This window comes from Aethalodelphis obliquidens, unplaced genomic scaffold (assembly GCF_003676395.1).
Source record: "Aethalodelphis obliquidens isolate GAN/ISIS:26980383/991018 unplaced genomic scaffold, ASM367639v1 scaffold47, whole genome shotgun sequence".
Classification (NCBI taxonomy): domain Eukaryota; kingdom Metazoa; phylum Chordata; class Mammalia; order Artiodactyla; family Delphinidae; genus Aethalodelphis; species Aethalodelphis obliquidens.
The window spans coordinates 14535679-14562193 of record NW_020837991.1 but is presented as its reverse complement, the minus strand read 5'-3'; the positions used below and the strand labels follow the sequence as shown (position 1 = coordinate 14562193).

The 26515-nt window shown below is 41.3% G+C and overlaps 1 long non-coding RNA gene across 2 annotated transcripts in view; it reads right to left on the bottom strand.

Moving 5' to 3' along the window:
• Positions 1 to 26515, bottom strand: part of LOC113607331 (uncharacterized) — a 52144-nt gene that overhangs the window by 16245 nt on the left and 9384 nt on the right. Inside the window, exons 1-2 of one of the 2 annotated variants that reach the window (XR_003427891.1) lie at positions 6989 to 7707; positions 4183 to 4338 (exon numbers count right to left, since the gene is read on the bottom strand). This is a non-coding gene — a long non-coding RNA (uncharacterized LOC113607331). Of the gene's footprint in view, positions 1 to 4182; positions 4339 to 6988; positions 7708 to 26515 lie in introns of those variants that run through there. The other variant, XR_003427892.1, reaches the window with a different exon arrangement.

Below are 26515 nucleotides of genomic sequence, written 5' to 3'. Positions count from 1 at the left end.
TTGTTTATCAGACAGACTTTCTGTAGACTTCCTTCCCATTCTGATACATGAGTACTTAGTTCACTTAGACCCTCCCCCCTCTCAGTATGAATGTCTCACTATTTTTAAGTCCTCTATTGTAATTTTAGGTAATGCACTTTAGTTCCTCTTTGTAATTTTCTTACTATATGCCCTTTTGTTTCTTGTTCCATTAACTATGACCTGTATCTCTCAACTCCCCACTTTGTATAGGGTCCCCTCCCGTTCCACTTCCAAAATGCTCTCACTGCTGTCTTCTGTAAGATTTCAATGCAAAGGTACCAGCACAACGGAATAGGGAGTTCAGCAGTAACTTCCCTGGTGGTCCAGTGGTTAAGACTTGGTGACTTCACTGCCATGCGCCCAGGTTCAATCCCCTGGTTGGGGAACTAAGATCCCACAAGCCGAGTGGCCAAAAAAAAAAAAAAAAAAGAAGAAGTTCAAACAACATAAAAAAAATTGTGAAATAGTTTGTGCACACAGACAATAATAGAGACTAGTATAGGAACACATATACATCCACCACTTGGTTTTATCAAATCTTAACCTTATAACATATTTGCTCCCCTTAAAAAAAAGCATTGCCAATCCATTAAGGGCCTGTATACTAAGGACTGACTCTATTTCTCTTTGTCAGTGTTTATCATTACAACAAAACATCTCTCCTTAATTCAGTGTTTACCATTCTAATACATGATTTTATATTTCTGATGCATACGTTGGCATCCCTATACATATAATATAAGCATATTTACATATATTCATATATATTATATATCTATGTATTATATATCAGTGATGACATTTTTAAAGCAAAAAAAATGCTGGGAGGGCTTCCCTGGTGGCGCAGTGGTTAAGAAACCACCTTCCAGTGCAGGGGACACAGGTTCGATTCCTGGTCCGAGAAGATCCCACATGCCGCGGAGCAACTAAGCCCATGCAGCACAACTACTGAGCCTGTGCTCTAGAGCCCGTGAGCCACAACTACTGAGCCCATGCACCACAACTACTGAAGCCCACGCACCTAGAGCCCGTGCTCTGCAACAAGAGAAGCCACTGCAATGAGACACCTGTGCACCACAATGAAGAGTAGCCCCCGCTTGCCGCAACTAGAGAAAGCCCGCACAGCAACGAAGACCCAACACAGCCAAAAATAAATAAATAAAATAAACTAAAAACAAAAAACTGCTGGGAACTGGGAAACACTAGCATTTTGAAATTCTCAGATTTGGGGGTAACTCGTACTGCAAAGCAAGCAAAATGTTGCAGGAGCATGACTCAAAAGGCACACAGTATACCACAAAATGGTAAAAAATAATAGCTTGGCGGCTTAAGAGGAACGACGGGATACACCAAAGCGAGAATCAGGAAGGTGATTTTTAATTTTGCACCAAGACTGGGCCATCCATGCAAAGAAATGAAGCGCTAAAGTTCAAGAGAACGTTTCCTAGCAGGGTCTCCTCACTACACTCCCAGGGCTGTAGGAAGGAGAGTAACAGGGAATGTGAGGCAAGGCTGATTCTTAAGGTGCTTAACAGTACAGCTCACACTTCACAGAAATGAAAATTAAGGAGGAAGGAATGGGGATCTGCACACTGACCCATTTTCAGCCTCTGTGGAAAAAAATCACCATTTATAGCTAGAATGTTCTATAACAGAAGGAGCGTAAATAACACTTAAACACTTGAACACATGCCAGAAAAGCAGAAGCAAGAGTCACAAAAGAAAGTACAAAGCTCAATGGCATGAAGACATAAATGGAAGGACATTCATTTTTCTTTATAGCTAATAGACTTTAAATTTTTACAAGCAATTTTTTAAAGTCACCCATAATTTCCCTACTGTATGGTAATTTTTGTTTCTTCATATTCCTTCCCAATTTTATCCCCCCCATACATGCACAGTATATATACAATGCTTAACTCATTTTAATCGTTGTATAATATACAATTCAAAATGCCACTTTCAAAATTTAGCATGGGGGCTCCCCTGGTGGCGCAGTGGTTGAGAATCTGCCTGCCAATGCAGGGGACACGGGTTCGAGTCCTGGTCTGGGAAGATCCCACATGCTGCGTAGCAACTAGGCCCGTGAGCCATGGCTGCTGAGCCTGCGCGTCTGGAGCCTGTGCTCCGCAACAAGAGAGGCCGCGAAAGTGAGACGCCCCGCGCACCGCGATGAAGAGTGGCCTCCGCTCGCCGCAGCTAGAGAAAGCCCTCGCACAGAAACGAAGACCCAACACAGCCAAAAATAAATAAATTAATTAATTAATTAAAAAAAAAATTAACATGTTTTCATCAACACACCATCAGTCATTAGACTTAAATTCTCAGTGTCTGCATCTGCTTCCTATTGTTTCCAGTTGCCTACTATTATAAATATGCTCTGACAAGCACAGTGGGTATTCTCAGCATAAATAGGGGAGGGGATGCTAAGAAAAACTAGAAAATGAACATTTTTTTAAAGAAAAAAGGTAAATGTGGAAGATTTAGAAGTTACCTTTAGGAGCCAGTCGATTCAGCAGAATTGGGTTCCTGTTCTTGTACATTAATTACGTATGTTTTAGCAGGTATACAGTTCTGCTCAGGGAGGATTTTTGATTTTTTAAATTTACAAATGCAGAAAAAACCATAGATGATACTAAAAAATATATAGGTACCCAGAATTAATCAATGTTCATTATATATATATATATATTTTTTTAAATTACAGGGATATTCCTAAAAAGTTGAAGTCTCTTTTGGACTCTTGTGCTGTCACACGGGTAGCCTCTTGACTGCAAGGAACAGTAAGGCAACTTAGTCCCAAAGCAGTTCACGTAAACGGTGATGAAGGACGGAGAGATGGGTGTGATCTATGCAGACAGACTACTCTTTAACGGGTGGCTGTTTCTAGCATAATTACAATAAGACTCCATGTTTGTATAATGCATTGTAGTTTGTAAAGTGCTTTTGTGGCCTACATAATAGAGGGATGTGAGGTGAGCTTCAACCAAGGCTGCCCTACTCCCCAGGAATGGACATAAAATGATGAAGTAGCAGTAGCTAGGGAGGACGCTTACAGGAACTGCACAGTAAGTAGAGTTTTGGGTTCAGTTAAGGAATCTTTACCAGGTTACATTACTTCAAGCTCTCTTCCTATGAAAACGTGAGCGGGAACAATCCCTTCTCCTCGGATCAGTGTGACTCAGCGACAGCTCAAGGACAGGCAGCTGTAGACAGGTTGAAACGGAAAACTCCAGCAAATAGTCTATTAACAGAAAATGCTCTTAAGGGCAATCAAGAGAGGAGTGCAGGGCATAGAGCGTCTCCTCACAATCAAGACGGCAACAAGCTCCAAAGTACAAACCTGTTGGGAAGTTGCAGACCCGCATGGAGCTTTGAAAGGAACAACCAGGGCTGCATAATAAGACCACACAATACTGGGCCTCTCCAGGTATTTCTTGTAAGGGATCCTGGGGCACGTTGCTGGGTTACAGGCTGCAGGATGCTGGCAAACTATATGACAAGCATGGTTAAGAAATTATGGAGCAGAAATAAAGATGGAAGCCTTCAAAAGGAAAAAAGGAAGGTATTGGGGGGATTAATGTCACAAGAGGTATGTATATAATGCATACTGAACCCAGTTTCAGCTTATTTAGAAGAAATCATCTATGTAGAAGAAGCACAGCTTCAAGCATGTTTTAATGCTTGAAATTCGCAAGAGAGGCAGGACCGAGAGTCACAAAAGAAAGCACAGTATTTATAATATATTCATGTCCATACATATATACACACAGACATGCACGCACGTATGCGTATATGCACATACACATTTGTGAAATAGAAATTTATGAATAAATTGAAAAGATTGTTAAGAAAAAAAAAAGAATTAGTACGGACCAGAAATGTCAATAACCTCCATAATTTATTTCATTTTCACAAAATAACTGCTGGCTAGAACCAACATGGAGATTCTAATTAGCATCAGTATTACTCCTTGTGTGAAGCCTTCTCTTAGCTCCCTTTCCTCCCATTAGAGCTGATGACTTCCCCTCTATGACTCAGAACACTTTTCATTTTGAGCCTTTTTTAGCATCAGTCACAATCATGACAGGTTGTATCATAGGTTTCATTTATTCTTCAAGTAGGCTTTGAAGGCCAGGATAAGGACCGTTTTCTACTCACCTTTATATCCTGGCGTCCAGTGCAGTGTTGGGCCAATGTATGTACTCTATGCATGCTTGTTGAACCTGAGCCACTGTCTATCACAGAGAGATCATTTGTCTTGTGGAAGCAAATTCTTCTGACCTTCCAGTCCAGTTCTCCCAGCTTGGTTCTCTCCTTGAGGCAAAGAAACAGCATCTATCAAGTTAAGTTCGTGGAGAGCTTCTGTTTGCTTTCTTCCAGAGGGGGATAAAGACCAAGACTTTTCCCCAGAGGCTAAGACACTAGTTCTTCGTATATGCTGTTAAAGGAAAAACGAAACAAAACAAAACAAAACAAAAACTGCTGGAGACCTAAGACTGCGTGCTGAGCGGTAAAGCAGGGAACTTGACCCAGACAGAGGAACAGGTCTAGGAGCTCCTCAGGGATGAGGTTTAGGAAAAGAGAAAGGAAGTAGATCTTTTAAAGCAAAATCACTCAAACTGTTTCTGCCCCATATTAGGAAAGCAAAATGTCTTGAGAGATGCTGGTTGGCTGGTGATATCTGCGTCTGCTGTTGTGTAATTATGGGGTTGGCTGGCCTAGTCTTCTTTGGGAATACGGTATGTATTGGGGCAATTTTGGGATTATGGTGTGTAGATACCTCATGACCTGCCTGATGGGGACTATGGCATCCACTGGGGTGTCAGCAGATGCCCTGGTTTCAGCAGGCTTGGTGGACTGGTCAGAGTTTAGCAATGCACAAAATTACCCTGGGGATTGAGGGTGGCCTTCCCATCTCTACTTCTGTCAAGAAGATCAAACCCCGGTCCTTGTCACGTAAACTGTGGGTGACTCCACTTTTCAACAGTCTTCCTTCTCTGAAGTAAGGAGTAGAATGAACATTCATTCAATGCCTACTGTATGGCAGGAACTCTACTGTACTTAGAAACTTTACAAATGGCATGAAGTGGATATCACCACTTTAAAGAGGATGCCACACAGCTATTAAGTGGTAAATCCAGAGTTCAAAGCCTGGTCTAGTCTGGCTCTAAAACTTTGCTCGATAGCCTCTGATGTCCTTCAACAGCATTAACAGGACACAGTGACTCTCACACTACCAGTGAATGACCTGGGCAGCTGGCTATGACACAGAGCCCCAGAGACCCACCCCAACCTGGACTTTAGTTTCTAGGTCTTAGAGGCCTTGTGTTACTTTGCTAAGTGAAAGACTAGAAATTTGGACCATCGAGAGAACTGACCACAGCATAAAATGCTCTCTAGTTAGAAGGAAAGAGAAAACAAAAACAAAAACTAAATGAAAACAGTGAAAGGCTGAGTATTTAGGGTATAAGAATCTAATTAACCATGTCTAATGTTTCATTGGTTTTTTTTTTTTTTTTTTTTGCGGTACGTGGGCCTCTCACTGCTGTGGCCTCCCCCGTTGTGGAGCACAGGCTCCGGACGCACAGGCTCAGTGGCCATGGCTCACGGGCCCAGCTGCTCCGTGGCATGTGGGATCCTCCCGGACCGGGGCACGAACCCGTGTCACCCACATCGGCAGGCGGACTCCCAACCACTGCACCACCAGGGAAGCCCTTTTATTGGTTTTGATGGTGGAAAAAAGCAGTATGTAAAAACACATGATATAGAAAATGCTCTTTATGATACAATTCACTAAAATTCAAATGAGACAATGCATCTGAAAGTGCTTTAAAAGCATAAAGTGCTATACAACTGTGAGGGATTACTTGTCCAAGAAAGCTTTTACAGGAGAAACTTGCAACATTGGTGTTTTTGCCTCTCCTCTAAGAACCAGAGCAGTTTTGAGAGTTGCTCTTCATTGAAGAAACAACTCATGCTTATTTCCTCAGCTTGGCAGGATCAGGTAGAGATCAATATTAGCCTTCAGGAGGGGAAACTCTCTAAGTCTATATAAGGCTCCACAATTGTACTCTGAACTGTGGCCAAGAAGATTGGTTAGCACTTTGTAAAGCATTTTTAGAAAAAAAATACATAGTGTGATAAAGCAGTATAATCTACAATAAATTAAACATTAATGGCATGCCTAGAGACTCTGTACAGTGAAATAATTTTACTAAAAAAAAAATCAATTTTTATTTGATGCCTTGTAAATATTCAACCTTTCATTTTAGTCCTTTCTGCCCTGTCAACCCCGCCCTCGACCCCTGCCCCTCAATCTCTTGTTCTTTCTTCTCTAGCCTTACATCTCTCATTGTACTTCGGAGAAATGGGATTTTACTACTCCCTTCTCCCAGAACTGTGCCTTCAGATTCTTCGAAGTGGCTGATCAAACACTTTCTCTCCGAGTCTGAGAGCACATGGCACCTTCTTCCTTTCTCCTTGTTCCCTATCCCTCTCCCCACTACCTTAGAACTTCAAGTTCCCACTACGATTTCAAATATAGAATATTTTGCTGTTCCTCCTACGAGGGAGCTTAAAATGCCTCTAATTACACCATTTCCCCTGTCTCTCTTCTCCTTTGCAATTTAGATGCAGCACAGCAGAATAGGCTGCCTGACTCCTCTCTGATCTGTCAGGTAGGTCATTTTGAAGGATTTCTGTCTTATGTGAGTCTTGCCTCAATAAGGGCCCAGCACCCCAGCTGTGTCTAAAAGAACTGCTTCACAGGCAAAGCCATAGGGCCACAGAGCTGCAGTCTCAAGAGGCTTTGCTGTTCAGCCAGTGCCAGGTTGCTCTTCAACTCTTGGTTGAAAAATAAATTTCAGTCTTATTTACCTAAAAAATTTCCTTCTATTTATAAGATTGCAAGTTCCTATTTCAATCTGGATGTGCCCACAGGTGAAAAGTAATATAATGGCTTAACTGCTTCCATTGGTCCAAAGTAGTCTTCTTTGAAGAGAATGGGGTCTGTGCAACTCTACTGGATAGTTCTTGGACATGCTCGAGTTTTTTGTGTTTTTTTTTAACATCTTTATTGGAGTATAATTGCTTCATCCTCAAGTTTGAGAACTACCTGAGAAGCTGTGGTTAAGAAAAGAACAACAAATATATGTGGGAGGACAGTATTTTGAACATTAACTGATGTTCCCCTCTTTCCTATCTGTTCTTTCCTGTTATCTCTACCCCTCCCTGCACCCTCAACCTTCAGGCTACTAATTATTTTGCCTTTATTGCTTTAAGAAAAGAATGAAAGGAAACAGAGAGCTGATTCCTGATATTTTTGCATTTCAAAATAGACTTCAAAATCATAAGTAGGGAAGAGTTTAAGAGTCTATTGAAAGCAAAAGATTAAGCTTTTGAAATATCAAAGCCAATGCCTTGAAAGGATTCAAGACTTTGTGTGCAGTGTGTCAGAGTCAGACTTTTCTGTTTCTTGAGACTAGCAAGGGTCTGGATCCAGGGGAGCCAGTGAGGAAGCTAGTGGTGAGTAGACTTAGGGGTTTCAGAGAAAGTGGTCTGTGAGGTATACATCCTGCCAGAGAGCAGAGAGGGACATGAGCCCCACAAGCTGAGGTAAAAGCAGTGAGATTCCAGAGTTCCCATCCCCTGCCAGCAAGGAAGGAATGACTGGGGAGAACCGGGGCAGCTGGGCCTGAGGCACCTCCCAGGCACAATTCTAGGGAAGTGGCGAGAAAAGAAAATCTTCCTTCTGTGTGTGTGTGTGTGTGTGTGTGTGTGTGTGTGTGCGCGCGCGCGCGCGCGCCTGGTCTCTGTATCCAGATTTCCCCTTTTATTATTTTTTTTATTTATTTTATTTTAATTAATTTATTTATTTTTGATGTACGTGGGCCTCTCACTGTTGTGGCCTCTCCCGCTGCGGAGCACAGGCTCCGGACGCGCAGGCTCAGCGGCCATGGCTCACGGGCCCAGCTGCTCCGTGGCATGTGGGAACTTCCCAGACTGGGGCACGAACCCGTGTCCCCGCATGGGCAGGTGGCCTCTCAACCACTGCGCCACCAGGGAAGTCCTCTATTTTTATTTTTTAAAAAATATTTATTTATTTAGCTACACCAAGTCTTAGCTGCAGCATGAAGGATCTTCGTTGTGTCCTACGGGATGTTCATTGCCACGTGTGGGATCTTTAGTTGTGACATGTGGGATCTTTCAGTTGTAGCATATGGGATCTTGAGCTGTGGCATGCGGGGTCTTTAGTTGTGGCATGTGGGGTCTTTTAGTTGCAGCATGCAGGATCTTTAGTTGTGGCATGTGGGATCTAGTTCCCTGACTAGGGATTGAACCTGGGCCCCCTGCATTGGGAGTGCAGAGTTTTAGCCACTGGGCCATCAGGGAAGTCCCCAGATTTCCCCTTTTAATAAGAACACCAGTTATATTGGATTAGTGCCCATCCTGATGGTCTCATTTTAGTTTAATTACCTTTGTAAAGACCTTATCTCCAAAAACAGTCACATTCTGAGGTACTGCGGGGTTAGGATGCTAACGTATCTTTTTGAAAAGGACATAATTCAACCCATAACAGGCCACTTACACAGATTAGCTCACTATCTCTTGCTGAACTCTTTTTTCCACTCCCACCGACCCATTTCTCTCCACCAAAGCCTTCTGGAAGAATCTGTAGTCAGGAAAACATCTGGTAATCTCATTTATACTGAGGCATGACTGGCCAAAATTGTCTTTGTCTATAAAGTACAATAGTCCAAAATGATATAAAGCAACAAAAAGAAATCGATAAAGTTTAGTATGTTGTCCCTCCTGGAAATATCTACATTTTAACAAATCACAAGGAATTATACTCATTCCTCTATAACACAACATATAACATATATGTTATATACTGGAACATAAATCGTAGCAGTGCTTGGGATAATGAGTAAAAACTTGCTAAGCAATACTTGGTTTTTATTATAATTCACATAAAAACTGCATTTTCTATTAATGGCAAAATAAGGTTGAATGCCATGTTGTTGATACAATGACACACACTCATAATTGCCAAGTGAAGATTATTGTAGATTTCTTCTTTAATGCTAATAAGAAATATAAACACTCCTAAAGGAACTGCAAACTTGGTAGCTACTGCTATTTCATAAATGGTTCAAAGGCTATGAAATTAGCAAGATATTTGAACCGCTCAAACCAACAATGGCTTTAAGTCCATCCCTTCCAAAATTGCACTTAGGAGCCATTTTTGCAGCCAATAAAAGCTTTAATTTTTTTTAACTCAAGAATGTGGGCTATGATAGCACAGCTATCATATTTAAAAAGCACTTAAACCAAACTGACACTAGGAACTAAAAAGTAAGATAGGAAAACTTGACTTTATATGTTGTACTCTAAAATACAGTCGATTCTCATTATTCGCAGTAGTTAAATTCTATAAAGTTGCTGTGAACACTGAATTAGCAAATACTGAATCACTGTTCCTATGGGGAATACAGGGTGAGGTTCCTGTGAGCCTCTGGTCACAACGTTTTTGTCAACTGAACCCATATCTTGTTCCATGTGTGTTTCTGTTTAAAGACACATTATTCAATGTATATTGTTGATTAACATTGAATTCACGGCCAACAACACTATAATTCGTGCCTGAAAGAAGCTTATCTAACACTTTATTTTCTCCGTAAGGCACATCTTAGCCGTCTTATGCTTAGGAGTGGGAGACAGCACTGCAGCACTCTCCTTGGGGGCCATTTTAAATACCAAAATCTCCACAGAAAGCACAAAAATGTGAAAAACATAGCATCAGATAGACCACAAAGAGGACACTTGTTTATAGTATGAGACCTGAAACAAGAAGGCCAAGTGGCACCTTGTCTGACCTCACCTGGGAATGTGTATAATCAGCAACTCAAATTTTTGGCCCCTCTGCTCATCTCTGGGAATGACGATGAAAATGCCATGGATATTGATTTTGGGGCTGTAGGTAAGTTTTTAGCAGGTAGGAGAATTCACAAGTACAAAGCCATGAATAATGAGGTACTCTGACCTGGCTTCCATTGCCCATAAACCAAATAAATAAATAAGGTCCTATTTGCCTAACAAAATAGGTTATTTACATTTAAAGTTGATATTTGTAATGTGAGGCCTCGTAGAGTGCTGGCTAAGTGTAATTAATGTCCGAGCCTTTCTACTGATTGTGAGAGTGACCTGGGGCATGCTGGATTTCTGTGGGCCTCAGCTTCTTGTTCACAAACTGATAGTCTTGGACTACAGATATATATACGTATATATATATATATGTATATATACATATATATATACGTATATACACATATATATACGTATATATATTTGTATTCATAGAAATACAGATATTTTAAAGCTATTTTTAGAACTCACACAGAAGAACACATATTTAAATGTGCTTAACATCAGGAAGATGTATAAAAAATAGTGTTCTGGACAGATGGAGGACAGGGATGTTATAGATGTTTTCTTTTTATGCCTTTTGGTTTTTGAACCATGAAAACATACTAGCTATTTAAAACATTAAGCAATAAAATTGAAGACGAAGAAAGAGAATAAGAATTAAACTTTAAGAAGAAAGAAGGAGGAGAAAAGAAAGAAGGAAGGAGGGATGTAGGGAGAAAAGAGAACTCCTGATAGGCATTTCATGTTCTGTATGGCAAGGGGTAGATATTACAAGCTCAGATTATACTATGACCATTAGGCCACAGGGTTTTATTTACATATCTTTTAATAAATCATGTGCTTATTAGGCATTTACTGAACACCAGGGACAGTGCTAGAATATTATTCTATTTAATTTTTTCCTTATGTCTGTGAAGTAGGTATTAAGTTGAATCATATGAAATTGTCAATACTCAATGATTTTTGACTTACAAAAATGTCAGTTTCATATGTTCAACCTAATGTTAACATCCCCATTTTAATGATGAGTAACCCAAGGTTCACAAACACTGAGTAACTGTCCAGTGGCACACACAGCTTGCAGAGAGACTCCTGATCTGAACCCAGATCTCCTGTTCCCACCGAGTAGCAGGTATACATTTCAGGCCACAAAAGTAAATGTACAAGAAATGTTTAACTTTCTTTATATATGTGTGACCTTAAATGCCACCAAATGGTAGAGATTTGACTGTAAAAACAAAAACAGAGATCGGATGATGCTTCTGCCAGCCCAAGAACACTGAAGATTGCCAGCAAGTCACCAGAAACTAGGAGAGAGGGCTGGAATGGATCCTTCCCTCAGAGCCCTCAGAAGGAAGCAACCTTGCCAACACCTTGATCTCAGACTTCTGGTCACCAGAACTGTGAGACATTTCTGTTGTTTAAGCCCCCTAGTTTGTGGTCCTTTGTTACAGCGGTGCCAGGAAGCTAACATACAGCCCATCACTGTTTGAAGAATAAAACTAGCCCTCCCCCCACCCCCTGTAGCTTCTAGTTCTGCTTCATTTCAACAAAACCAGAAAAGAATTTACTTAGAAGTGAGACACAATGAACTGAATCCTACCCAAGGTCATGAAACCACAGCTTCCACCTTTCCCAAAGCACAAAACTCTGATTTTGAAACCTGCCTTGAAGGATGGGTCACTCCAAGGCCATTTGGGCCACTGACAACTGTCCTGGACTCTTTCTTCCACACAACAAGTGTGACTGCTTTTGTGTCATGGAAAGATTAAATTAATGAGAGAGAGTTTCTGCGGGGAGAGCAGCAGAAGTCTCCATTGCCATTTGCCATTAACAGTGCTAAATGTATTTTGTTACCTATACTGGGTGCTGATTACATCTTGCTTTCTTTTGTGCAGGCAAATTTGCTTGGAATTAGTTTGGAGTCAGTGTGGGCATGGTCCTTCGTTCACTCTGTTCCATTCCCCATGGTTACTTTATTGATGGGAGATTATTAATGAAGATAAGAACGAAATGAATGTTCCTTTAAAAAAAATTAAATGACCTTGTTTCCATTTATATATTTCCAACAGCATGTTCATTAGCTATTTTGTATCTCTGCTGTGCATTTTGGGATGTGAGCCTCAAAATACCTGAGTTCTTCTGTGATGATGACCATCATTTGGTTCTTTGCCTAACAATTCCCCAAGTATTGTCTCTGGAGACCAGGCAGAAACCAGAGCCCAAGTGAGGTAGTTTGGTTGAGGGAACTTAATACGAGGAGCTGGTTACAAAGGTGTTGGACGGGCCAGAAAGCCAAACTGGGGAAGGAAGGGAACCTCAGTGAGAAGCAACAGCAGGAAGCCTTTACCCTCCATCCCTAGGGTTGGAGAGACCAACAGACTGGCTGGATTAACAGAGGCCTAGAGCCACCGTCCCCGGATGGACCTAGAATGAGAATCACAGAGAGGCAGTCACTGTGGGAGAAGCCCCCTGAATCAGAAAAGGAGGAAAATAACCTTGGCTTCTCTTCTTCTTCTGCAAGTGTTCCTAATTTATCTTATCTTTCATTGTCCTAATTCCTTTTTGGCATGGTCAAGTGAGTCTAGGAAATGCAGTTGGCAGGAATCAGCTTCCTTCCAAACAGACAGAATAAGAGAATGGCAAGGAATGAATGGATTTGAGAGCAAGTAGGCAAATGAGCAGCACATTAAGCCCCTAGTGCAGTATGTTATGTTGGGCTTTGGGTAGCAAATGGTCAAAGCAGGTCAGAGAAGCCCAAACCAGAGATTGGGCAAAGCTAGTGAGGTACGACTGATATTGCATACAGAATACAGGGTCATAAAGAGGAGTTGTGCCAACAGAGGGGACTATAGCACAATACATCATAAACTATCAGTAGAGACGCATAAAATAATCTCCTGGAGATCAGAGGAAACACAGTCATAGATTTTCATGATAATTAGGCCATATTACGGGGATAGAACATCAGCACACACAGGGTAGTAACAAGGGGTCAAACAGGCTTAGAGAGTCGCAGTTCATTATCTGTATGTAGGAATCCATTCCAAATAACCAGTCTGAAAGGTAGACACTAGAATTCCAAACGGACTTTTCTTTTTGTCAATATCTTTGCCATTTTATATTTTCTGGTTGTCTGAAGTTAATTCCTACATCTGCTTGGAAACTGCACTTTGAAATCATTGATATTAGCTTGACTACTTGCCATTGCTTTCTCATGAGAGCAAATTATAAAGAAAAGTTGTACCTATTTGAGTTTTCTGTTGATTTCAAACTCTATAAGTAGGATGTTCCTGTTAGGCACTCAGAAGGCACTCATCGGCAGTGAGGAAGACCAAGATAATGGGGGCTACACAGAAAAGGAATCATCCAATCAATGAACAGAATGAAAGCTTAAACATAAAGAGTAATGTAACCAACAAGTTAAGTCTTGCATTTTCTGTCCTTGTATTATTTATCTTTCATGGGCTTGAGTAAAGCTTTTCTTATTTATGGGACCATATGAGAAAAAGATAAATAGACACTTTAAAGTGATCATACTACTCTACTTAAAAATAATCTCTCTGGATCCACAAATGCTTATTTGGATAACTGAAATGAAAATTGTTCCTTGTCTTTAATTAATTAGATTGAAAGTTTTAAAAATATTTTTTTTATTAACCAAGCTCAAGCTCTTTTTGGTGGAATCTAAATTAATATCCATAGGAGATGCCTGGTTCACTGATTACACAGGCACCTTGCAATAATTAATATCTGGAAGAAAGCAGTGTATTTTGCATACTCTTACTCATCAAAAAATGTGCATTTTGGAAAACAATAAAGGAAGCATGTACAATTTTAGAAATACTAGTTTATATGATCACACACACACACACACACACACACACATGTGAGGCCCAAAGTCTATATAATGAGTCTGTTGAAGCTGTAATCTAGATAATTAATAAAATTCATTCACCCAGAAATGGAGGCATCAAATGTGTGCAGGCACAAGGCTAGGCTCTGAGAACATGTAGATACACATAATTCCTAGCTTCAGAAAGTTTATAAGCTAGAGAGAAAATCTAAGAGGCTGCTATAGAAGCTATGAGAGGTGACTCTTGCCTGGGACCACAGGTGGCACAAAGCAGGGAGGTGTCCTTAGGCGAGGAGTCATCCACCGGTTTTCACCTTCAAGGTTTGCAAAGCTGAGGCTCTGGATCTTGGATAGCCCAGTCCCAAGCCTTGGCCTCCTGCCCATGGCAAGCTCCAGCCTGGCCTCCACCTTGAGCTAACATCACACTGCTGTACACACAGCCACGCCTCCTGCCTACCTCTCGCTCCCAAGGGCACCCTTTACAAACTTAATGCCCCCTCCCCCTCCCCCTCCCCCCCACTTCACGTCCCACATCAAACAGACTGTCTAGTGCTGCCCATTACGTTGTGCAGGTACCTGCCATTTCTTAATTCGTTCTTTCACAACGGTCTCCCATCGGGTCTCTCCATCTCCTGTTTTGATCTGCTCTACTGCAACTTTCCACTGGCAAAGAGCTATCTTTCTAAAACATGCTATTTTCTTTGCCAGTACCTTCTGATAGATCCCTGCTGTCCACACACAGCGGCTCTCAGACTTGGATGTGCCCCATTATCACGTTAGGGAACTTTTTTTTCCAACAGATTTCTCTTGAACCAAAATTTCCGGAAGTGCAGCCTGGGCAATCTGTATTTTTAACAAGTTTTTCAGATGGCTCTTTACTGTCAGCCTGGTTCTAGTCGGGGGACCAGGGTTTTGGAACTGCAAGATGAAGTCCAAACCTAGCACACAAGGTCATTCACATTGACTCTTCCCCGGTACACACCCCATACCACGGCCACAGCTGTAATCCACTTCTGAAACTCTCAGGGTTCTCCTAAGCCTCTGTCACTGCACATGCTGTTCTCTCCAGAATTGCTTTTCACTCCTTTTCTACCCTGGAAAGCATTCCCTAAGCCTTCTTCTTTAAAGCTTTCCCTGATCGCTCAGCTGAGTGAGCTAAGGGTCCTCCTCTGCTTTTAAAAGCCCTGTGCAAATCACTGCTCATGGTGTACTTTATTGTTTTTTTAAATAAACATTTGTTTATTTTTGGCTGCGTTGGGTCTTCGTTGCTGTGCGTGGGCTTTCTCTAGTTGTGGCGAGCGGGGGCTACTCTTCGTTGCAGTGTGCACTTGCTTCTCACTGCGGTGGCTTCTCTTGTTGCAGAGCATGGGCTCTAGGTGCATGGGCTTCAGTAGTTGTGGCATGTGGGCTCAGTAGTTGTGGCTCGTGGGCTCTAGAGCGCAGGCTCAGTAGTCGTGCCGCACAGGCTTAGTTGCTCCGCGGCATGTGGGATCTTCCCCGACCAGGGATCGAACCCGTGCCCCCTGCATTGGCAGGTGGATTCTTAACCACTGCGCCACCAGGGAAGCCCTCATAGTGTACTTTAATTTTCACTTGTCTGTTTCCCTTCCTGTACTTGGACTTCTTCAAGGGGTGGGGCTGCAAATTACTCATCTCTTTAATCTTAGTGTCCAGCCTTGCTCCTGAGTCATAACTGGCACATAACATAAATAAATGAATGGATGGATAAATGAATGAACAGAGTTCTAGTCACACTATGGTAGAAACTGGCTGTGTATAAACCATTATTCTTTATGAACTAAATAATTATATATCTTCCAACAGAATACTATTAAGTGAAGCTAGCAGAAGTTCTTCAGCATTTGAGATGAAATGGAAACCAAAATAAATGCTACTGCAAAAATATAATTGTTTTCCCAGTGCAGGATTGAGGGAATCATTAAACATTTAGATTAATGTATTGTTTGGCAGATGGCCAATGTTTTTATTTTTCATTTGCCTTTGTGTTCATTTATGGGCTGGCAAGATACACACACACATGCAATGCATCTTTTTTTTTTGCAAAGTGAAAAATATTTTTCAGTGTATTTCTATTTATTCTTTTAGCGTTGGTAGTATTTTTGTTTCAATGAATGTATCATAAACCCCCAACCACTAAGCAAGAAATTAACATAGTTGTATCAGTTTATAATTTAATGTAAATGGAATTTTTAATGGACTTGGTTTGTTTTTGCTTAGATTCATTACCTCTCTTTGGGTACCATACACTTATTTTTCCCTTTGTGACTCCTCCACTTTCTGTCCATGTGGTTCTTTTCGGTGGGACTGCTCGGGGGAGGGAGCCATGTGACCCAGGCTTGCCCAACTGGAGTCACGGTGAAGTGCTCAGGGAAGACACCTAATCCAAGGCAGCCAATGAGAGTTCATGCCAGTTCCTTTGTCGGGACCACAGGGGAAGATGTACTCTCTGCACTGGGATTGATAAAGTATTAGAACATCAGCTATTTTTGCCGTGGAGTGAGTAAAGCTGCCCAAGAATGAAGCCAACACAGTGAGAAGCAAAGCCAAAAGAGAAAGAGAGGCAATTTCTGATGATCTTTTGAGCCTTTGCATCCAGCTGTAAAGGACTGTAGACAGTTTACCCCTTGGGATTTATACTTATTTGAGCTCCACTCACTCTAAAGAAAAAAATTCCTTTTTATTCTTAAGCTGATTTGAGTTTGCGTTCTCTCATTTACTACCATAAGTGTCTTGACCATAAGACATTATGTCTAATTTTATAGCATCACTGAATTTGTTGTATTACACAAGAATTGTGTGAATTTTCAATAAAGCTCTTCTCTTCTATGAATCTCTAGAGATATACTTAAGTAGAAGTAATTTACTAGTTTGTTGTGACATCTTAAATAAGTCACTTAATTCTCTGTACCCCAGTTTCCTCATTTGCTAAACTGGGGAGTTAATACTAAGTCCCTTCTTCAGAATTATTATTCTGTGGAAAACACACTGACACTTTAGAGCAATTGACTGCTATTTAAGGATCATAATTCCCCAACCACAAATGCTGTTATGGCATATAGTAAGTGTCAGGGGCTGGGGGTAGGGGGTAGGGTGGAAAAGCAGGAGGAGAAAGTTTGATAAACTTCATTTTGGATAAACCCCAAGCAGCCAAATAATTTATTGGGTTGGCCTACTCATTATTATTTATCATATTATCATTATTAGCTTTTTCTGTAATTGGGAGATGAGTTCCAGAAATGTGAGAACTGTCACAGGTTGTCAGATTTACCAAAGGATGGAAACAGATGTGTCAGAAAAAAAAATGTATTCATAATTCACTTTCTTCTCATCAAATTGGAAACAAATGCACAGTTTTAGATGGAGAGGAGAAGCCTAAACATTCGTCAGATATGTGGTTTAAAGAGATGGCAATGCCTGAGACAGAAGTAGGAAAAAGTAATGACTATTTAAAAATCTGGGGCTTCCCTGGTGGCGCAGTGGTTGAGAGTCCGCCTGCTGATGCAAGGGACACGGGTTCGTGCCCCGGTCCAGGAAGATCCCACATGCTGCGGAGCGGCTGGGCCCGTGAGCTATGGCCGCTGAGCCTGCGCGTCCGGAGCCTGTCCTCTGCAACGGGAGAGGCCACAACAGTGAGAGACCAGCGTACCGCAAAAAAAAAAAAAAAATCTGGGCTGCTTTAAAACCAAAACCAGTTTTAATAAAAACCAACATGATATGTTAAACTAAATGTAATTACACACTGGGTCACACTGTAACTTCAAAGAACTCAGAATGCATTTCTTTTTATCTTTTACTTAAAAAATAATCATGGTTCCATTTCCTGAAACACTTTTTTCTCCAACTGACGCATATGTTTACATGACTTCCTGTTCATTGACACCTAACAAAAGTCACTGCTACCTACAATGTGTTTGTGTTTTCTCTCTCAAATTTGTATTTTCTAATTTTAGGTGTTAATACTTAATGACCTGCTCCTAAGACACACTGAATTTGCTCAGACTGAATCATCCTAAAAGTTTTCTATGACTATGTTGTGACATTTGCATTGGATTTCCAATCTGGGTAACTTCTCAGCAATTTTCCTCCTACCTTATTAGATTTTTTTTTAATTACAAAATTAATGTATATTCATTGTAATGAGACAGAAAATACAGAGTTATAACAAAAGTTATAATGAAAAAAATAATCTCTTTCCTTCAGTCTCATCTCTCTTAGGTCTCCATTGCTTCGTGTGCAACCTTCCATGTAGCTTCTATGTTTATACCACATAGAAACATATATGTATATAGGGCCCACCCTTCCATCCTTTCCACCTCCCTTACTACTCCTTTTTTTTCCCATAGTTTTCCAAATACTAGATCACACTACAAATCAAAGGTCACACAAATCGACGGCCCACAGTTGGGGAAAACATTTCGTTGGCAAAACGTTAAGGAAATTTAACATGAATGACCTGGACTCACATACCTATACAGTAAGAATATTATTGATGTTGCACAGGCCTTCCAATTTAACATGGTCCTTTCCATTCCCTATTATTCATATCTCCACTAATCCACCTTTTGATATTAGTGGCCTAACATCTATAAGCATTTGAGTTTATATCCTCCTGATATTACTTAGCAACTTTTTGCATTTAACATTATGTCATGGTATTATCAATTAGAATTAACTTCAGCTGCATATAACCGAAAATGCCAAATTACAGTGGCTTAAACCCTAAGGGTTTCTTTTTCTCACATGTAAAATAAGTCTGGAAGTGTGTGGTCCACAGCTTACATGGTACTTCGGAGTCACAAGGGACCTGAGCTCCCCCTATTTTTCTCCTCCACCTTCCTTGGGACGTGGATTCTAGTTTCGAGGTCAGTTAATCATCCCTAATGGCTAAGGAGCTCTAGTCACTTGATCTGTGTTTCAGGCAGTAAAAAAAGTGGAGGGCAAAAACAAAATGGTCAGCCTCTCCTAAGTCAGCCCTTCTTTAAAGATATTTCCCAGAATTCCCACTCAGACACTTCCACTTAGATCTCATTGGCCATAACTTTGTCATACAGCCACACCTAGCTTCACATGAGGTGGAGAAATGTAGCCTTTTGGCTGGGCACACAGGCACCAGAGTAAAATCCAGGTACTGTTATTAAGGAGAAAATACAAATATCAGTCTCTGCTCCACGTTCCTGCAGGTTAAGACGGACACATGGAAGAGACTGTGAAGGCCCTCAACATCCAGGCTCTTCTTCTGACTTAAAAGAAACCTCAGATTTAACCTGGTCGCAGAGGCACCTGAACTAAAGGCTATGTTTCTAAATCTTCACATTTTAGAATATTTCTTCACGATCATAATCTTCTCTCCCTCCAACATCAGTACTTTTATTTTTTTAGGATTCACCAAATGGGATTCCTAGGACTAATGTCAACAAATTTTAAGCTTTAATAGATGCTGATGGTTAACTTTGTAGGAGGCTGTGACAATTCATTCTCAGGAACAGCGTTTAGTTGCATATCCATTTTCCTATACACTTCTCAGCGCTGGATATTTTTTTCTCCTTTTAAATGTTATGAATCATGGGTGAAAAATGATATCTGTCATTGTTTAATTTGTGGTTCCCTTACTACCAGGAATGAAAAGCCTCTTTTCCTATGTTAATTGCCCACTTAAATTTCTTCTGTAGGGAGTTTGTGTTAATACCCTTTGCCAATGTTTCTGTTGGACTGTTTGCCTTTTTCTTATCATTTTAACTATGAGAGATGTTAATCTCTGTCATATGTGATGTTACCATTTTCTTCTAATCTCTAAATTCTAAAAAAATCTCTAGGCACTGGAAATTTGTTTATGTAACCAAATCTTTCCATGAATGGCGATGGGTTTCTACTTTTACTTAAGTCTCTCCCACCTTGAGCTAATACAAATATTTTCCTGAATTTTTTTCTTATTTTCTAATACACTTATAGTTTTTTTAAAAAAATAAATTTATTTATTTTGGCTGTGTTGGGTTTTTTTTTAAACATTTTTATTGGAGTTTAATTGCTTTACAATGCTGTGTTAGTTCCTGCTTTATAACAAAGCTACACATATACAAATATCCTCATATCTCTTCCCTCTAGTGTCTCCCTCCCTCCCACCCTCTCTATCCCACCCTTCTATCTGGTCACCAAGCACTGAGCTGATCTCCGGCTGCTTGCCACTAGCTATCTATTTTACAAGTGGTAGTGTTTATATGTCCATATATACACTACCACTCTCTCACTTTGTCCCAGCTTACTCTTCCCCCTCCCCGTGTCCTCAAGTCCATTCTGTAGTAGGTCTGCATCTTATTCCCATCTTGCACCTAGGTTCTTCATGACCATTTTTTGTTTTAGAGTCCACATATATGTGTTAGCATATGGTATTTGTTTTTCTCTTTCTGACTTACTTCATTCCGTATGACAGACTCTAGGTCCATCCACCTCACTACAAATAACTCAATTTCGTTTCTTTTTATGGCTGAGTAATATTCCATTGTATATATGTGCCACATCTTTTTTTTCTGTCATCTAATTATTCCCTTTATTTTATTTTATTTTTTTACATCTTTATTGGAATATAGTTGCTTTACAATGGTGTGTTAGTTTTTGCTTTATAACAAAGTGAATCAGTTATACATATACATATGTTCCCATATCTCTTGCGTCTCCCTCTCTCCCACCCCTTTAGGTGGTCACAAAGCACGGAGCTGATCTCCCTGTGTTATGCGCTGCTTCCCACTAGCTATCTATTTTACGTTTGGTAGTGTATATATGTCCATGTCACTCTCACTTTGTCACAGCTTACCCTTCCCCCTCCCCATATCCCCAAGTCCATTCTCTAGTAGGTCTGTGTCTTTATTCCTGTCTTACCCCTAGGTTCTTCATGACCATTTTTTGTTTTAGAGTCCATATATACATGTTAGCATACGGTATTTGTCTTTCTCTTTCTGACTTACTTCACTCTGTATGACAGACTCTAGGTCCATCCACCTCATTACAAATAGCTCAATTTTGTTTCTTTTTCTGCTGAGTAATATTCCATTGTATATATGTGCCACAACTTCTTTATCCATTCATCCGATGATGGACACTTAGGTTGTTTCCATCTCCTGGCTATTGTAAATAGAGCTGCAATGAACATTTTGGTACATGACTCTTTTTGAATTATGGTTTTCTCAGGGTATATGCCCAGTAGTGGGATTGCTGGGTCGTATGGTAGTTCTATTTTTAGCTTTTTAAGGAACCCCCATACTGTTCTCCATAGTGGCTGTATCAACTTACATTCCCACCAACAGTGTATGAGGGTTCCCCTTTCTCCACACCCTCTCCAGCATTTATTGTTTGTTATAGTTTTGTTTTTATTATTCGACTCATTCAGTCAACTATTTGTTGACCACTTATTATGTACCAGGTCTTCTTCAAATTCTAGTGGGGATGCCTTCCAGTTAGGGAAGACAGACAATAATACAATGAACCAATAAAAAAGCGAGGCATTTCACCAGAGAATTAAAACATGGTGACATGGTAGAGTGAGGTGGGCTATTTCAGAATGAGTGGTCAGGAAAAGCTTCTCTGAGGAGATGGGATTCAAACTGACTCAGGAATAACTATTGCTCTGGGGAGAAGTCCAGGGAGAAGAGGCAGGTGGGAATGGCCTTGGGATGTGTGAAGGGCAGGAAGGCTGATGTGGCTAGTGCCTCAGGTTGAGGAGACATGCTGGAGAGGGAGGCAGGTACTGGCAGGCTTGGCAGGCCAACGAGGAGTTTGCATTTTATTCTACACTGAGGACTTGTAGTCCATCTGGACTTTGTTTTATATGTAATAGGGTATGTGTGTGGGGAGTCTAACTTTTATTTTCTTTCACACTGAGAGTTATATTTTAAATAAACTATTCATCATTTTCAGGTGGTGGTGGGGGGGACTAGGGTGATATCCCACAGACCCTCACCTCATTTCAAACACTGTACGAATATCATCATTATATGAAATATACATTCAATTGAAATTAAACACATAATGAATCTAATTTTTTTTGTTTTTGTTTTGTTCTGGCCACGCAGCAAGGCATGTGGGGTCCTAGTTCCCTGACCAGGGATCCAACCCATGCCCCCTGCAGTGGAAGCACAGAGTCTTAACCACTGGACCACCAGGGAAGTCCCCATGAGTATAATATTTTTATCCCAGGGATGTGACCATTCAATAAAATCCCTCTAGAACTACTTTTTAGAAACATGGTCAGGAAGTCATCTCAAAACCCAGTTTTAATACTTTATAGTCACACAAAACTTTTGATCAAAAACCATAGCCCTGGGCTTCCCTGGTGGCGCAGTGGTTAAGAATCCACCTGCCGAGGAGGGGGAAGATGGCAGAAGAGTAAGACGCGGAGATCACCTTCCTCCCCACAGATACACCAGAAATACATCTACACGTGGAACAACTCCTACAGAGCACCTACTGAACGCTGGCAGAAGACCTCAGACCTCCCAAAAGGCAAGAACCCCCACCCCCACCACCACCACCACCACCACGTACCTGGGTAGGGCAAAAGAAAAAAGAATAAACAAAGACAAAAGAATAGGGACGGGACCTGCACCAGTGGGAGGGAGCTGTGAAGGAGGAAAGGTTTCCACACACTAGGAGCCCCTTCGCGGGCGGAGACTGCGGGTGGCGGAGGTGGGGAGCTTCGGAGCCGCAGAGGAAGGCACAGCAACAGGGGTGCGGAGGGCAAAGCGGAGAGATTCCCGCACAGAGGATCAGGGCCGACCGGCACTCACCAGCCCGAGAGGCTAGTCTGCTCACCCGCCGGGGCGGGCGGGGCTGGGAGCTGAGGCTCGGGTTTCGGTCAGAGCGCCGGGAGAGGACTGGGGTTGGCGGCGTGAACACAGCCTGCAGGGGGTTAGTGCACCACGACTAGCGGGGAGGGAGTCTGGGAAAAGGACTGGAGCTGCCGAAGACACAAGAGACTTTTTCTTCCCTCTTTTGTTTCCTGGTGCACGAGGAGAGGGCATTAAGAGCGCTGCTTAAAGGAGCTCCAGAGACGGGCGCGAGCCCCGGCTAAAAGCACGGATCCCAGAGACGGGCATGAGACGCTAAGGCTGCTGCTGCCGCCACCAAGAAGCCTGTGTGCGAGCACAGGTCACTCTCCACATACCCCTTCTGGGGAGCCTGGGCAGCCCGCCACTGCCAGGGTTCCGGGATCCAGGGACAACTTCCCCCGGAGAATGCACGGCGCGCCTCAGGCTGGTGCAACGTCCCGCCGGCCTCTGCCGCCGCAGGTTCCCCCTGCTTCCGCACCCCTCCCTCCCCCGGGCCTGAGTAAGCCAGAGCCCCCGAGACAGCTGTTCCTTCAACCCCGTCCTGTCTGAGCGAAGAACAGACGCCCTCCGGCGACCTACACGCAGAGGCGTGGCCAAACCCAAAGCTGAGCCCCTGGGAGCTGTGAGAACAAAGAAGAGAAAGGGAAATCCTCCCAGCAGCCTCAGGAGCAGCGGATTAAAGCTCCACAATCAACTTGATGTACCCTGCATCTGTGGAATACCTGAATAGACAACGAATTATCCCAAATTGAGGAGGCAGACTTTGAGAGCAAGATTTATGATTTTTTCCCCTTTTCCTCTTTTTTGTGAGTGTGTATGTGTATGCTTCTGTGTGAGATCTTGTCTGTATAGCTTTGCTTTCACCATGTGTCCTAGGGTTCTATCTGTCCGGTTTTTTTTTTCTTCTTTAAAAACATTCTTTTTCTTAATAATTATTTTTTATTTAATAACTTTATTTTACTTTATTTCATTTTATCCCCTTTCTTTCTTCCTTCTTTTCTTTCGTTCTTTCTTTCTTTTTCTTTCTCTCTCTCTCCCTCTCTGTCTCTCTGTCTCTGTCTCTCTCTCTCTCTCTCCCCTTCCCTCCCTCCCTCCCTCCCTCTCTCTCTCTCTCTTTCTTTCTACTTTTCCTCCCTTTTATTCTGAGCCGTGTGGATGAAAGGCTCTTGGTGCTCCAGCCATGAGTCAGTGCTGTCCCCTTGAGGTGGGAGAGCCAACTTCAGGACACTGGTCCACAAGAGACCTCCCAGCTGCACATAATATCAAACGGCAAAAATCACCCAGAGATCTCCATCTCAACTCCAATACGCAACTTCACTCAATGACTAGCAAGCTATAGTGCTGAACACCCTATGCCAAACAACTAGCAAGTCAGGAACACAGCCCCATCCATCAGCAGAGAGGCTGCCTAAAATCATAATAAGTCCACAGACACCCCAAAACACACCACCAGACATGGACCTGCCCACCAGAAAGACAAGATCCAGCCTCATCCACCAGAACACAGGCACTAGTCCCCTTCACCAGGAAGCCTACACAACCCACTGAACCAACTTTAGCCACTGGGGACAGACACCAAAAACAACGGGAACTACGAACCTGCAGCCTGCAAAAAGGAGACCCCAAACACAGTAAGATAAGCAAAATGAGAAGACAGAAAACCACACAGCAGATGAAGGAGCAAGATAAAAACCCACCAGACGTGACAAATGAAGAAGAAATAGGCAGTCTGCCTGAAAAAGGATTCAGAATAATGATAGTAAAGATGATCCAAAATCTTAGAAATAGAATAGACAAAATGCAAGAAACATTTAAAAAGGACCTAGAAGAACTAAAGATGAAACAAGCAATGATGAACAACACAATAAGTGAAATGAAAAATACTCTAGATGGGATCAATAGCAGAATAACTGAGGCAGAAGAACGGAAAAGTGACCTGGAAGATAAAATAGTGGAAATAACTACTGCAGAGCAGAATAAAGAAAAAAGAATGAAAAGAACTGAGGACAGTGTCAGATACCTCTGGGACAACATTAAATGCACCAACACTCAAATTATAGGGGTTCCAGAAGAAGAAGAGAAAAAGAAAGGGACTGAGAAAATATTTGAAGAGATTATAGTTGAAAACTTTCCTAAAATGGGAAAGGAAATAGTTAACCAAGTCCGGGAAGCACAGAGACTCCCATACAGGATAAATCCAAGGAGAAACACATTAATCAAACTATCAAAAATTAAATACAAAGAAAACATATTAAAAGCAGCAAGGGAAAAACAACAAATAACACACAAGGGAATCCCCATAAAGTTAACAGCTGATCTTTCAGCAGAAATTCTGCAAGCCAGAAGGGAGTGGCAGGACGTATTTAACATGATGAAAGAGAAAAACCTGCAACCAAGATTACTCTACCCAGCAAGGATCTCATTCAGATTTCATGGAGAAATTAAAACCTTTACAGAAAAGCAAAAGCTGAGAGAGTTCAGCACCACCAAACCAGCTTAACAACAAATGCTAAAGGAACTTCTCTAGGCAAGAAACACAAGAGAAGGAAAAGACCTACAATAACGAACCCAAACAATTAAGAAAATGGGAATAGGAAACATACATATCAATAATTACCTTAAATGTAAATGGACTAAATGCTCCCACCAAAAGACACAGATTGGCTGAATGGATACAAAAATAAGACCCATATATATGCTGTCTACAAGAGACCCACACAGACTGAAAGTAAGGGGATGGAAAAAGATATTCCATGCAAATGGAAACCAAAAGAAAGCTGGAGTAGCAATTCTCATATCAGACATAATAGACTTTAAAATAAAGACTATTAGAAGAGACAAAGAAGGACACTACATAATGATCAAGGGATCGATCCAAGAAGAAGATATAACAATTGTAAATATTTATGCATCCAACATAGGAGCACCTCAGTACATCAGGCAAATACTAACAGCCATAAAAATGGGAAATTGACAGTAACACATTCATAGTAGGGGACTTTAACACCCCACTTTCACCAATGGACAGATCATCCAAAATGAAAGTAAATAAGAAAACATAGCTTTAAATGATACATTCAACAAGATGGACTTAATTGATATTTATAGGACAGTCCATCGAAAAACAACAAAATACACATTTTTCTCAAGTGCTCATGGAACATTCTCCAGGATAGATCATATCTTGGGTCACAAATCAAGCCTTAGTAAATTTAAGAAAATTGAAATCGTATCAAGTATCTTTTCCGACCACAACACTATGAGACTAGATATCAATTACAAGGAAAGATCTGTAAAAAATACAAACACATGGAGGCTAAACAATACACTACTCAATAACGAAGTGATCACGGAAGAAATCAAAGAGGAAATCAAAAAATACCTAGAAACAAATGACAATGGAGACATGACGACCCAAAACCTATGGGATGCAGGAAAAGCAGTTCTAAGAGGGAAGTTTATAGCAATACAATCCTACCTTAAGAAACAGGAAACATCTCGAATAAACAACCTAACCTTGCACCTACAGCAATTAGAGAAAGAAGAACCAAAAAACCCCAAAGATAGCAGAAGGAAAGAAATCATAAAAATCAGATCAGAAATAAATGAAAAAGAAATGAAGGAAACGACAGCAAAGATCAATAAAACCAAAAGCTGGTTCTTTGAGAAGATAAACAAAATTGATAAACCATTAGCCAGACTCATCAAGAAAAAAAGGGAGAAAACTCAAATCAACAGAATTAGAAATTAAAAAGGAGAAGTAACAATTGACAGTGCAGAAATACATAAGATCATGAGAGATGACTACAAGCAACTCTATGCCAATAAAATGGACAACCTGGAAGAAATGGACAAATTCTTAGAA